At 39.9% G+C, this 14,782-nt stretch overlaps 1 protein-coding gene across 1 annotated transcript in view; it reads right to left on the reverse strand.

Annotated features, from left to right (window-relative positions):
• LOC132393208 (interleukin-1 receptor accessory protein-like 1) overlaps nucleotides 1-14,782 on the reverse strand; it is a 1,367,875-nt gene that overhangs the window by 135,958 nt on the left and 1,217,135 nt on the right. The window lies entirely within an intron of this gene.

Genomic DNA, 14,782 nt, shown 5'->3' on the forward strand with positions numbered 1-14,782 from the left:
TTCAGACCTGCTGTGGGCAGGTATAAAAAAAGAGAGGAGTTTGCTGGAAGCAAAATGATTCAGCTGCTGAGAATCTAAATAGAACAAAAACTGATGGAAAATAATCTAAAGGTCAGCCTGGATCTGTGAAGAGTGCAAAAAAAAAAGTTAATATTACGTGTCAGTCCATGGTCTCCTCTTGTGCCAAAATGAGGCCATCATTAGGTGGAGTAGCAACAGCTTATATTCCATCTGGGTAACCTCCAACCTGATTGATCTCTCAAACTTCCATTAAAAATAATATTTTCCTACCCCCTCTCCTTTTCTATTCCCTAGTCTAGCCTCTTACCTGTTCTCACTTACCTATCACCTCCCCCTGGGTCCCCTACTCCTTCCTTTTATCCACTCTCCTCTCCTATCGGATTTCTTCTTCTCCAGTCCTTCATCTTTCAATCCACCTGACTTCACCTATCACCTAGCTATCCTCTTTCCCCTCCCCCCACCATTTTATTCTGGTATCATCCCCCATCGTTTCCAGTCCTGAAGAAGTGTCCTGGCCCAAAACACAGACTGTTTATTCACTTCCACAAATGCTGCCTGACCTGCTGAGTTCCTCCAGCATTTTGCGTGTGTTGCTCTGGATTTGCACCATTTCCAGAATTTCCTGTGTTTATAGTATTAGAGGTTCATAGTTCTTCACTGAAAATGTGAGATTTACAAGATGAAAATGCTGTTTACGTTATAGAGGAAGTGCAAGGAGAAGGGAGGACAACATAGAAAAAGTACTGGAGGACTAGGGTTAGGGTAATAGCTCAGAGGTTTAACGTGGATCTGAGGAAGAAGCCTTTTAGCCTCATTCTACATTTATGAAGTCTCCAGATAAGTATTTGAACCACCAGGGCACAAAAGCAATAGACTAAATGTGGGCAAATGGCATTAGTCTCCAATGGCACTTGACTGTCAGCAAGGACATAATAGACCAAAGAACCATTTCTGTGCGGCAATGACTATAACTCTGAACGTATGGAATACAGGAGAGAGAGAATTGCCAAAGTGGTAATGATTATGGCTTGTGGAACCTTGCTGTGCACATGAGAGCTGTTGCTTTCTTCACTGGCTTGGGTCATCAGGTTGTGAAAAAGCATCCGATCTCATCAATATGGAAAGTGTGCAGCATAAACTGTAATGATGCTTGTGGCAGCATTTGCTTTATTCTGTCGACTGTGATTCCTTTCTTCTGCCCACAGCATTTATCTTTGTGTCCTGCTGCATCTTTCCCACCCACCTGCAGTCATTTCTGCCTGCTGAATAAACATCTCTCAAAAATCTCTCTGCAGTATGAAACAGCTGCCTAGGCTTCAAGTGCATCCTTTTGTACTACAGGGCAGATTAGGTGTGTCAGAAACAGCAAATCTCCATGTAGGTGTAGTACGTGGAATCTGTTTCTCCCTGCCTGGGCATGTGACTTCAGCATTTTGGCTATCGACCATCTCCAATAGTTTTACGAGAGTCTGAAAAAACAATAGTTTACAATTTAAAATCATAAATTAAAAGACAGGACTGGAGGCAAAGAGGAGGAAATCTGCTCCGGCATAAATTTAAAGAAACCAGATGTGTTCATGGCCAATCAGAATCTAATTACACCCTGAACTTCTATTGGTACCTGATCTGACTCATTCTAATGCAAGGTCATTGATAATTTAACTTATTTTGCTCTCAACAGAGGCTGCCCAACATGCTGAGTGCTCCCAGCATTTTCTGTTTCAATTACAAACAGTTGCACCTTTTTGGGCATGAGTCAGTTTGCTAGGGTCAATAAAGAGCAGATTAGTTCCGAGTGACAAGGAGCAAACCGATCTTGCAATGTACAGTATGAAGAATGGCTTCAGAGCCACTGTCACAACACATATTAAGCACCTCACAATGCAAAAGTGCAAAACATTGTTCTGTGCCACTCTAGATGCCACAGATGCCAGGCATAGGTAGATTGGACTTTTGTTGTCCAAATACACTTATGCATTTTGAGGAATTACTGAGACTAGTTCAGCTTAATGGATCCCCTCAACTGCTATCAGTAAGTATTGATTATTATCTCATAAAAAAATTATAATTCCTCATCTACCAGAACAAATTTGATGTACTCTGTTGCTCTTCCTTTATCAGATCCACCCTCGACCTGCAAATCAATTTGCAATTTCTCCAGTATCTCACTGCTGCAGCTATACATTGCCAGAGAACTCCAGATGAAAAATCTTACAATGTCTATTTGACATGTAGATTGCAAATTCTGTGCTTCGGAAACTATTAAGCTGAAAGTACTGATATATTTATTTTTATTAATATACTGTATGTGATTGCATAAATCAGTGTGACGCACAGCCAACGTCTGCATTATTGACAAATGGCATGAATCAGTTTATGATGTGATTGATTTTCTGAATTGCATTGTAGAGTCATTTTGTTTCTCACATACATCATAAATGACTTTCAGTTGTTTTTTATACATTGCACAGGTAAAAATAATCATGTGTGCTCTTTATTGCAGTGGTTCATTATTGATTTAATTCAATGCTTTCCAAATGACTGAAAATGCCAAATCCTGCAATACTAAGACAAATTTACCATGTGCACATCATAAAGTAAGTTTTATCAAAGCAAGCAATTATGTAGGGATGAAACAAGGAGAAAAAGTAAAAAATAAAAAAACAACAAAATAATAACTGTGTGAAATAATTATGCAAGTTCAATAAAAGAGAAGGGATGAAGGAATTTTACTTGGTTGTCAGAGATCATGGAAATACATGTATTCTTAAAACCAATTTGGTCAAATATGCATGTATTTAAATAGTAATTTCGGATTGGTTCAGGTTAACAGAGACAATTGTAGTTAGTAACTTACAACATCAGATAATCTGACTTGTGACACTAAACAGGATATACAGTTTAGGGATGAAGCTAAAGCGAGTTGGATTTTTGGAATTTGAAGTAATACAGACCTTCTCTGGGTTACAGCAGGGTTCCATTTCTGTGTAACAGTTCACAAGTTAGAAAAGTGGCCACAAGCTGCCTGCAAACCTATAGTAGCCAACAGATTCATTCCACTGGCCTTTGTATGTATAGGCTTTACATACATCGAGGGTAATCCCTGAATTAATTATCACAGAAAACCTAATCAGCCCGAAGGAGTAGACTGCAGTACTTTCATTCTCTGCTCTTCTGATACTGTAGAACAACATGTTTATATTTTATTGAGAAAAATGTTCAAACTGATTACATGGGATTCAGTTCAGTGTGGATCACAAATGGTAAACCAGCAATATTTAAAATGTACGCATATTATAGGTGAGACTTTTTTCCTACTTCAAAGCTAAAACTAATTCAGAATGATGTATTATATGTATGAAGAACAAACTACAGCCACTGCGGCTTGTTTTTTTTCCCAATCAGCCATGTAGCTAATCGGGCAGACAGCAAAGGTGCTTGCAGAACAGTGAGAATGACAGTGAGAAATGTGGATGAAGTCAAACCAGTGGAAATGTGCAGTTGGAGTGTTGTGGATTCAAGGCCACTGACATCATCTGGTTGCAGAACTTCCCAGGTCATGGTTATTTTTGCATGACCTTCAGAAATATTGCTGGAGGCTCGATGTTTCTGCAAATCTTCAGGGAACAGAGGAGTTAAGTGTCACTGCCAGTTCTGAAGTCAGAATCTCGGAGCACCCCTGTGGATCTGCACTCACTCGTCTTAATTATGAGATTACCTAGGCAAATGCTCATATTCCAGCTGTGGATGTTTTGATTTTCTTTCTCAGATATATTAAGGGAACAGGAGACAACATTGAAATAAATGTCTTCAGGATCTGGACCAGGCAAACAATAGAACAAGGTAAAATTTGAATAATACAATTTGAATCAATACTATCCATACTGCAGATTGACATTTAGTGATACTGCAGATTGGCATTTAGTAGATATCAGGGTTACATAGTTTACACAGGATGATCCAGAATGTACCTATCAATGACAAGCCTAGACAAGCGATGCACACTCGCACTGCCATCAGCTGTCAAAATTGAATCTTCAAGGTCACCAGACGAAAGACAGGAAGGAGAGCACACATGACAACCTGTGAAGTATCCCCAAATACTCCATCAACTCACACTTGGGAGGCAGCTGGTAATGAGTTTTCCACAAAGGAGCAAAGCTCCCCTCCTCTAGGCAAAGCTCCAGTTGTGAACATCAGGAGTGAAAAGAGGAAGAACCTGGCTGAGGCACATTTCCAAGTTCCAGTCGTCAATTCTCAGTCGTTTTCACAATGTCAGGAGAAGACATGGCAGCAGGCAGCAAGCAACAAACTGGTAGATGGTGAAAAGGAAAAGAAATAATAAACATGTATATAAAATGCAAAACGTTGTCAACAACTCCAAGACAAAGCAGTAAAAAGCAGCATATCTCAAAGTCAGGTGCCTCCACTCTCCTTCATTTGTTGGCAAAGTAACACAAGGAAGTCAGCATCGTAATATGACAGGTAAGAAAAGATGTCGAGGCTAACAGCCAACATGGGAAGCAAAGAGCCTAAGGCTGTTTGGCTTGGCAGGCTGGGGCAATGCAAATGACTGCAGTGGTGTTATCTTCTATTTAATTATGTGGGTCTAAAGATTACATCCACAAATCTGTATGGTGCTATAAGCATTGCATAATGTGCCGTGGCCTTGGGAAACATTGTCAAAGTCAAGGTTGACTTCCTGCTTTTGCGGGAGTGTAGTTAAGGTGTGCCTCAACACCAACTGGGAGTGATGGCAATGGGTCCCTGCTCACGAGGCAATGATTACCATTTCCTTGACCTGAATTTGTCTGCTGCTGAAAGAGCAACTTCACTTCCGTGGACATCAAAGGACTGGTTGGCAACCGCCTCCTTGGACATGATGTAATTTACAAAAACGCTCTGCTCTATCTCATCACCAGGCTCCGTGGAATGAACAGCTGGCCATCCTCCACCAGCTCCAACTGCTGCTGATGGTGACCCAGCCTGTCGCTCTGGGCTGTGAAATCAATTGCATTATCAATTTGGCTGCATAATCCAGCAGGGCCGACAACAAATTGGACATCACCTCCTAACTTCTGACTGAAACGGTAAACGATGCCAAGCAGTGAAATGCCTTCAGCAGCCCTGCGGAGCACAGTAACTGTACACCTGGTCGAGGCCAGGCTGGTCAGTGTAGTCTCCTAGGCACAGGTGGAAAGCAATTAGAGCAAACAAGTTCTCATTCCTCAAATATGCAAAAGAGTGAGAGAGTCTGAGTTTCAGAAATTGCTATTGCAATGAGGGCAGATGGATATCAAGGAGGATCTTCAAGAGCTAAATAACTAGCTAGCCTCGATCTTGGCATTGGAATCCTTCTAAACTAGTGGAGTGGAATGAGGCATATGTATGCTTTGAGCGACCTGTCTTTGGCCCAGCACATAGATGTGCCTGCATCTTTACGTTCTTCGAAGATTAAGCAGTTTGATTTATTGCTGAACTCTGTAACAAACTTCCATGTAAGTACTTTGGAAAGTATCCTGACTGGTTACATCATGCTGGTATGGCAATTCAAATGCACAAGAGTGCAAAAGACTGTGAGCATACTGGACCCTACCCAATACATCACAGGACTGTCCCCACAATTGGTAGTATTAGCAGGAGGCACTTCCTCAGGAGAGCAGCGTCCATCATCAGCTATGTCCCCCAAATGGCCATACCACCTTTTCAAAGCTACCATCAGGTAGAACGCACAGAAGCCCGGAGGTCCACATAAGCAGGTTCAAGGACAACTGCTTCCCTTCAATCATTTGGTTCTTGAACCAACTGACACAACCCAAATCACTACAGTTGACCAACACTATGACTACTTTGATAATGTTGTACTAAAGTAGACACTTTTTCATTCTAATTGCATTCTTTTTATATGATGTAGGTTTATGTTTTCTTGTGAGTGCTGCTCATCTGATCTGTGCGCCCATGAAGTGTTTCATTGCACTTGTGCATATAGCTGTGAGCTTGCCTTTGGCTTTCCTCAAAATGATTCACAGAGAGCACTCCATTATCACTGAGCAACATCCTTGTAACTGGAGATATTAAATATCTGCAAATCCTTTTATGTCATCCTGTAGAATTTCAAGGCCACAGACACCTGGAACGTCCTGCTCTCACTCTCTCTGTGAGATATTTTAAATGGCAGCAAGTGAGAATGTCTGGACCATCATTCAATCTGGACAAGATGACAAGTTCTATCCATTCATTTGAGACAGATAGAACTGCTCAGGGTGGAGGCTCGCTGGTTGGCATGTTTCCAGCTCTGTGTCACTAGATGTGCATGTAACTAATAGAATTGTATTGCACAATTGTGTGCTTCTAGTGTGCAGATGACTAAGGGTGTCATTATTCTCATCTGCAAGTAGAAAGTGAGAGGGAAAAGATCAGAACATAGTAAATGTAGTGTACTATATTCTGTCCAGGCTCATCACCAACTGAGTCCAGTTTGCTGTAGGGCTGGTACATTTTCTAGATCATCTCTGCACTCTACCCAGCAAGATGATCTCTAATAGACTTGTGTTATTCAAGGACACAAAGATTAATATGCAAACAGCTAGGTGACAGCTGATTCATTGGCTTGGAGGAGAAATCTTTTGGCAGAATGTTGTACAGGAACGTACATGATTGACAAGTTCTCAAACTAAATGTGGGAAATGTGAGGATTGTATTCAAATGCACGAGAAAAAGATCAAAAGTACAATTCACATTAATGGAGAGGAAACAGCCACTATTCCAAAATAATCTGATATAAGGCAAGGCTGCTCTCTTCCTCTCTGCCTTGTTTATGTATTGCATTGAATCTTTTGCTGAATCTGGGATATGGGTACAGGAGGGGAAAATCCCAGTTGCTCAAGTCAAAACCTCCAGCCCAATGAACAAAATCGCTATCCTCTGCACAACACACTCTTGCTCCACAGATTAACTAACACTTGTAAACATTCTGAAGAAGCCTCCAAGACAGAAAATTGTAACAAAAGTTAACTTGCTCTCTTTGGCAACTGAGCTATCCAATGGGAAATACACGGATTGTTGAGAGTAAGAAGGGGAAGACCTTTCCCATCCCTAATGGGGGGCAAGGTCAAAAACTCTTTCTGATTGCACTTAATTGCATCATGGACATCTGAATGGGCTTATTGGAGAGGGATAGCTTTCACTTCAGGGCTGTTACTATTGAATGAGTGAGTGACGAAGCCTTTTCTGATGATGTTCAAGTCATTAGAAACTCTCACAAGGGCAAGTGTTGATACCCGAAGATTGCGGAGAGGCCTTGCTTGAAGTCTGGGCTACAAATGAATAATTAAAAAGATGTTCCATGACTTCATAATTTAAGACTTATATCCTTAGTAATGTAGATTGATGGAGGATCAATGGAGATGAATGCCATACACCAAGAACTAGAGAAACGTGTAGCCAAGACAAAGCAGAAACTGAAATTATAGGAACCGCTCTAATTTCTGACTTTCAGAAGTAATCTGCTTATCCAGGCTGCAGTGCTTTTGATGCTGCTCTATGTGGTGCAGGTATGACCTGTACCCTACTCTTTCACTGCAACAGTCAACTGAACTGACTTTGATTTCATCAAGATGTGCATCTTGTACATACAGAGAAAGTCACATTGAAAGTGACCCTCAAATGAATTGCTACTTTTTGTGTGTAGCTGCATCAAATTGTGCTTTGGTATACATAGGTACACAAACATGAAATGTTATGTGAAGGCTCCACCTGCTCCATTGTTAGAAAGCACACATCCAGCCATATGGCCATGGAACATTTCAGTTAGCTGAGCTACACAATGCTTCCTGTGTCTCACAGAAAAGAAAGTGGAGGAATCTTCTCATCACTAGCTAGTCAAGTTACGGTTTGCATGAAATATCTTCAAGGTAAAGAAGAAGGTGGATTCTCTCAAATGGTTCCCTAAGCAAACTACCAAGATCATTTGATAAAATACTTCATCATTAGAACACTCTAAACAGCACTAAGACCTTGTTAAGCTGTTGATGAATTACTTTCTTGTCAAATTCTTTTTACACAGTTGGAGTCTCAAGGCCTCTTACATAGATCTTCAAAATAGACATGCCAACAATGAGGCTGATACCTTCAAGGAGTGGACTTTGCTGAGGGATGCTCTGAATCATAACCACAAGATCTCATGGGGAAAGGTCTCAATTTAAAGGATTCCTCCAGTGGATAGTGAGGACCTGGAAGCCAGTTTAATAGATCTCACTTACCATTTCTGACATGCGTGTAAAAGAATTGAGATAAACATAAATCTTCCAAGCAAATGGAATTATACTTTCTACTGAGAATGATGGCATATGATTGTTCTGTTTATAAATATGCAAATTTTATGAATAGATAATATATGGAACAAGGCACATGTAAAGCAGCAGTAAAATAGACTTGAGTCTCAACAACCAGCTGTCAACTTTTGTTTTAATTGCAGGTGAGTATGCAAGTGAATGTAAATGAAGATTAAAATGGCAAAATAATAACAATCCAGTTCAGTCTCTTCTCTAGCACTGATGTGCATATGAAGCAGAACAGGCAGGAAGAAGTGTGCCATTTGACATCCCCATTCCTCAGCATGGAATACATCACCAGCTCTCCATTCTAGAGTTGTCAGAAGGATCAGCCAACCGTCAGAAACCAAACAATAATTAAATCATGTTTATGTGGATTATTGACTGCAACCAATAGTTGGCTAAAAAAAAATCAACTCATTCATGAATTCTACAAAATCTAAAAAGGCAAAATGTTAATTATGAAAGCTGATTGGTCCTCTGGAGTTGTTACAGTGGGGGTGCTAGGGATGATAAGCTCCCTCTACCAACTAAATGCTCCCAATGGCGTGTGTCTTAAATTGCCCCTGACAGACAAGTCCAGCTCCTGGACTTCATGTTTGGCTTAGCTACTAAGCCTGCTGGCACAGTTTCTACTGGCAGGAGAAGGGACAAAGGCGGGTTAGTGATGCCTTAAAGCCAATCGCTTTGAGCAGATGGGGCCCATCAGCTGTGATTGGCAGCTCATCAAGGAGAAGGAAAATTCTGATCTCAAACCTCCACTGCCTTGTGGCTGTATCCAGTCATGGAGAAGGCTTTGGGAGTAAAGCCTGAGGAAAAGTCTGGAGCTGGAGTCCCTAAGGCAGTCTTACGTTGAGCTCAACACTGACTGGCAATTGCTGTGACACCGCTGATGCCAAACTGTATAGATTTCTGCCGCTCCCTGGGATTCATCAGTTGCATGGAAAGTAGGAGCCTGCTACATGGGCAACAGCTTGCTCTCTATATCGTACTGCCCAGGCTCACTTGTCATATAGACAGCTGGGACACAACATCCATGGTCGACCTGATCAACGGAGGGCCTTGGGAAAACTGATTTCATACCCCCTGAAGCAAGGAACAGCTGGATCATACAGCACTCCCATTAAACAAGTTTAGCTTGAATTTTTCACCTTTGACAAAAAAAGTGAAAAGTATAGCATTTGCCTCATTAAAACTTGTAGCCTATTGCTTTATAAAAGCTTTTTTCACTACACAACCAAAAAAAATCTTAGTTTTTATTTTGGTGCTGTATATACTTATAATGAGAAATATCCTTACTGCACTTTTTTAGTCCGTTCACAGATTAGTACTTTGCCTTGCCTGTCACTATAGCAATAGATTACAACTCTGAATGCAGGGATGGTCCTGGTATTTTTCAACATACAGTCTTCTCATACACTCCAAGCTGTTCCATCAGTCAATAAATGCTCTTATCATTTCTGCTCCACACTTCCCACCTACATGCCAATCCTGCTGTTCATAAAGGAACCAACACAAACCACACATTTAACCAACAGGGTGATATCGCCTTAATCTTTTCCTAATACCTTAAGAACCTGATTAGCTTGGCAGTGCAGAAAAAAAGGTAGCTTTATATACAGGAATGAAGGTCGGACCATAGTGGCCCAGTTTGCTAAGTGAGTGACTCCAGCTAACATTCACTGATTGAAATAGGATTACAGCAATCATTATCACCACAAGACGGCTGCGGGTCTGCACAAAACAAAAGCACCATTGAGATTCTGCCTCAGAAAAAATGCTTCAGCAAATACGTAATAGTGAAGCTTTTCAGGGATGGAATACCAAGTGTGACATTCGTTGATTATAGATAGATCAATTGAGAGCTCAAAATGAGAAAAGGAAATTCAGTGGTTTGGTTCCTACTGAATTTTCATTGTCTTCGATATGGTGACAAATATGCCCAGGGGCAGTTGTGTTGCAAGTGCTGTCAGCCACTGTGTTTGGTGGGTATTAGTGCAAATTATACGAAGGTGCAGAGGAATTATGCAGATCATGATATCGATACAGTGAAACTGCTGTGAGACTGGAGTTCATCCCTTCTGTTGATGACACACGTTAAGCTTGCTTGAAAATTTAGTGTTTAACAAGAAACCAACATCAATGCAATGATTGAATTATCAATTGCTCATAGTTTGGTTGCTGATCTATTTTTACAGTCTGTCACTTCAGTGAATTATGTTTTGAGATTTCTAAGCTCTTTTAATGCCGCTAAATTCTAAGGGAGCTGGTGCACCAGGTGCTGGAGGAGATTGGCTTGCAATAACCAGGCGCTCTCCAGATGAATGTATTGGTCGGCCTTCAACGGGAATGCAGCATTAATGCAACTTTGAACAGAGGGCCTGGAGGATCGACAAGTTGCTGGAGGAACAGTTGCCAAGATTATCACTTCCCTCGGTATGGTGACTTATTATAGTTGTGATCTATTGGAGTGGACATTGAAGTGCTGACAACTTAGCATGGAACAGCTGGTATTCGCTAGCCTGATGACTTCCAGCACCTGCTGCAACTACAAAGCACCTCCCATTTAAGAAGCTTAAACTGATACAAGCTCTCATTAACTGGTCCCCTGTGAGGTAATAAGACAATGATCAGCAGGGTAAGTACTGGCTGCAAGCTGAAATTAATCTAATGAGCAAGCAACTTTGATATGGATGGCTACTTTTTTTCTGCCAATCGGGAAACTTAACTGCTGGAAAAGTCTCACGCCCTTCATCAAACCATAGATGAATACACCCTCCATGTTCTTTACCATTTTCTTTCTGGTGTTCAAAGTCACAATAACTTTAGATTTGCACCTAATAATTACATTAACTATTCTGCCTGCATTTGAATGAACTCACAGAATTGATCATTATATAGCAGTCCTCACACCTATTTTCAGTGGTAATCCAATTCACCCTGCATAAAATAGTTATTTCTTCACATTTGTACGCCTTATTTTCTAAGTAAGGAGTGGAATGAATAATAGCATTCTTCTGCAAGGCTGCCTCTTGGGTGTCCGTATGAATTACGTCTGCCATGGTTCTGTGGGTGCTGAGGTTGAAGTAGGACCCAGAGAGCCTGTTGGTGGTGCTTGACAGGGTGGGTCGGCAGACTGATGGAGAGTTTCATTGTTTCAACATTGCTTACATGGAACATTAGGGATTGACTTCAATCAGCTATATGCTTACACAAAGCTGGGAAATGATGAAATTACAGCCTTAAAACTGCAGTTTTATATTACTAAAACAATGCTGATGGGGCCTATTATGTCTTCGGTAAAGTAAGTACCGAGGACTTTATATTGTTCCAAGTGTAACCATTTATCACTGCTAGCATATTCTGTGTTCCTGTGGCGGTATGTTAAATAATTTTGATTTATTGCCTAATTACTCTTATTAATATCAGCTCCAAATAGAAACTTTGGCTTCACACAGGATTTTCCTCTGGATGTCTTTGGGTATTGAAAATCCATTAAGTGAATGGATTTAAAAACAGCTCCAAAGAGACATGTAGCAAAGCTCCTTTCCGGAGGCAAAAGAGTGCTGGTTACAGTGTACCCGTTAAGAATGCTCTGTTTGCATTTCAAGATTGTTTAATGTCATTTCCTGTACACTAGTGTTACAAGAATGAAATAATTGTTACTTGAGATCTGATGCAGCATAAAAAGCATAAAAGATAAAGAACAATAATAATACTTCAAATGCGTTCAATAAATATAAATACATAAGATAGCTTATACTGAATACATAGATTGATTGCGTGTCCATAAAGTGATACTATGCTGTACATAATGTCACTTCACTGGTAAGAAATTTATATCCTTACTCCCCTGCACTTATCTAGGCAAATCAACCATGAATGGCAAAAAGCTCTCTGGATCAGGAGTGCAAAGTTTGAGCAGAAAGGTGATATAAAATGTGTCAAGGGAGCCATAAGACTCAAACATTGTGGCAAAGGAAAACACAGCAGAGACTGAATATTTAATTTAATTTAATTTGATGAGATACAAAATGAGCCGTTGTGTATTGTCATAATTATCTAGAATCCCTCTATTTATTCAAGAGAAGAAAATTGGGCAGAGAGCAATTATTTGGATGATCTGCTATTCATCATTTTGAACTTTTTGCTGAAATTAAATATTGCCTCCCTTTTTCTCCTAAAGTGTTGTTTTTTCAGGTTGCCTTTGTTAAGCATACGTAGACTTAAAAGAGAGTGAACTGGTTAAAGAGCTGCAGTCATTGTTGTTATTAAATAATGTCTGACATTTGCATGCTGTACCTGATGTAGAGGTGAGATTGCTATTCTTCCATTCTGCCCAGTTAGTATTACAGTAATTAACCAAATTGGCCAATGATGGTTTAGGAGCATTTTTCCAAGATAATTCATTCCCAGAAGTTGTGCTCGAGATGGCTAAATGCCAGAAGGTTTGTGGCGTACTTTAGTTGAGTATCATGATTATTTATGTTCTGCTGAAGCACTTGAAATCAAAAATAAGTACACAAATCCATAATAAGTTACCACTACTGACGCACTCAATTTTGGCATTTTGCCTGTACATTGTATGCTTCACAAAATGAAAAACTGACCAGATTGGACAGGTAGCTAATTCAAAATAATTATTTTTACAGGTAATGTGGAATTTCTTCATCATGCTATTAGGAAGTCCATACATTTTCACTTGAGAAGACAATTCTTTGGTGAAATAGCTTATTATTTTTCCGAAGTGACTTTACAATATATTCCAATACCAAAACTCATGATTTTTTTCTGAATTTTGAAGTTTGAATATAAGAAAATGATCCAATTTTTACTTCCAGGAATTTGGCTAACATTTCTTGTAGTTCAATTTTAACAAGATATAATATTCTTTCATAAAATCTAATAGCCTTTCCAACTCAGTGGGGGAAAACTGCTCTCCTGTTTGTTTACGTTTGTTTCTTCATTAAATTTCCATTTATCATAATTAGTGATTTTAATGCTTCCCTATTTTGAATATGAAGTAAATACCACTGTAACAATATATCCTAACACTGTGCAAACCTATTATAAAAAGAGGATAATGCCTGCTTGAGGCTTGCTTTTCATGTCAATCAGAAGCTTATACTGAGTTGACGTAGAATGTTAATAAATAAACCTGATAGTCAGACAGAATGGAGATATGTCCCTTGGCACACTATTGTACAAACAAGTCACCAAGATCCATCTATACTAGGCACATCTACCGGGACTTGGTCCAGAGGCAACTATACCTTGATGGCCGAAGTGCTGATCCAAATACTACTTAAATACAATGGGAGTACCTGGCTTCACCACCTTATCAGTCAACACTTTCCAGATTTCAACCAATCTCTGTGTGAAGAAAATCTTACTCAGATCCCTTTTAAACATCTCACTCCTCAACTTAAATCAATATCCTCTGGTCTTAGACACCTCTGCCATGGGGAGAAGCTTCTTATTATCCACCCTATCCAGACTGCTGTCAAGTCCCCTGCACCCCTAGGAAACCAAACACAGTGTATCCAGTCTCTTCTCAACTCGACAGTTGAAGTTAGTCTTGGACCCACTCCAGAGTCATTAATTTAACCAGATTACCCATGATGATGTAGATAATGATGACATAATCATGAGGAATTTGGTTAGTTTTCTGCACTGACTGGCACTGTCTGGTTCATGTCTGTTCGTTTGGCTTTAGCAAACTATATTTTGCACTTCGCGCACTCCTTGGTGAAAGCAAGAAATTGCTAATTCCACTCCTCATCATTAAAGACTATCTCTCACTTCCCAAGCAACTAAATGGAGTCTTTCCCTATTTACTAAGGCAACCTTTAATAATTCTATAAGCTCAGTTCATCAGAGAAGTTCCAGTAGATCGAGACTGTTTTCATAGATGTAATCACCCAAGTCTGATTGGTCTCTTGAGCTTGTTTGTCCATTCTATACTAATTGCCTAATCTTGGGTTGGACACACCCATAAAATGCTCTTTCAAAATTGAAGATTCAAGATTGTTTAACGTCATTTCCTGTACACAGGTGTAAAGAGAACAAAATAATTGTTACTCCCGATCCAATGCAGCACAAAAAAAAGGATAAAAAACATAATAACAATACTAAAAAACACACACAATAAATATAAATACATAGGATAGCTTATGTAATAGATTGATTGCATGTCCATAAAGTGAAATGAGGTTGTATATAAGGTGTCTGATGGGAAATAATAAAGTAGTGGTGGAGTTCATGGGTGAAAGTGTTGATTAGTCTTACTGCTTGGGAAAAGTAACCGTTTTTGAGTCTTGTCCTCACATGGATGCTACATAGCCTCTTCCCTGATGGGGTTGCGACTAACAGTCCATGTGCAGGGAGTCTGGAATCCTTCATGATATTACTGGCCCTTTTCCAGGTAA

This window comes from Hypanus sabinus, chromosome 4 (genome assembly GCF_030144855.1).
Source record: "Hypanus sabinus isolate sHypSab1 chromosome 4, sHypSab1.hap1, whole genome shotgun sequence".
Lineage (NCBI taxonomy): Eukaryota > Metazoa > Chordata > Chondrichthyes > Myliobatiformes > Dasyatidae > Hypanus > Hypanus sabinus.